The following is a 254-nucleotide window of genomic DNA, read 5'->3' as shown; positions in this document are numbered from 1 at the left end:
CCAAACATTTCCAATGTTACAGCTACTGTAGATGCATATTCACATTTGTTGGACAGTCACAGAAACAGCACTGAGTGTATAAACAATATTTTCTGCAGAAAAATAGTGAGTAATGATGGAAAACACATGAATTGGAGTTAAGAAGAGGAATATAAAGGTAAAAATGAAATGCCCAAGAAAAGTCCATTCAGGAAAAACTGGCTGGTAAAGTCTGCAGTCTATAATACGAGGTTGTGCAATGCTAGAGCCGTTAT

Source organism: Sinocyclocheilus grahami, unplaced genomic scaffold (genome assembly GCF_001515645.1).
Source record: "Sinocyclocheilus grahami isolate Dianchi unplaced genomic scaffold, SAMN03320097.WGS_v1.1 scaffold2358.1, whole genome shotgun sequence".
NCBI lineage: Eukaryota > Metazoa > Chordata > Actinopteri > Cypriniformes > Cyprinidae > Sinocyclocheilus > Sinocyclocheilus grahami.
Note: the sequence above shows the minus strand (reverse complement) of the source record.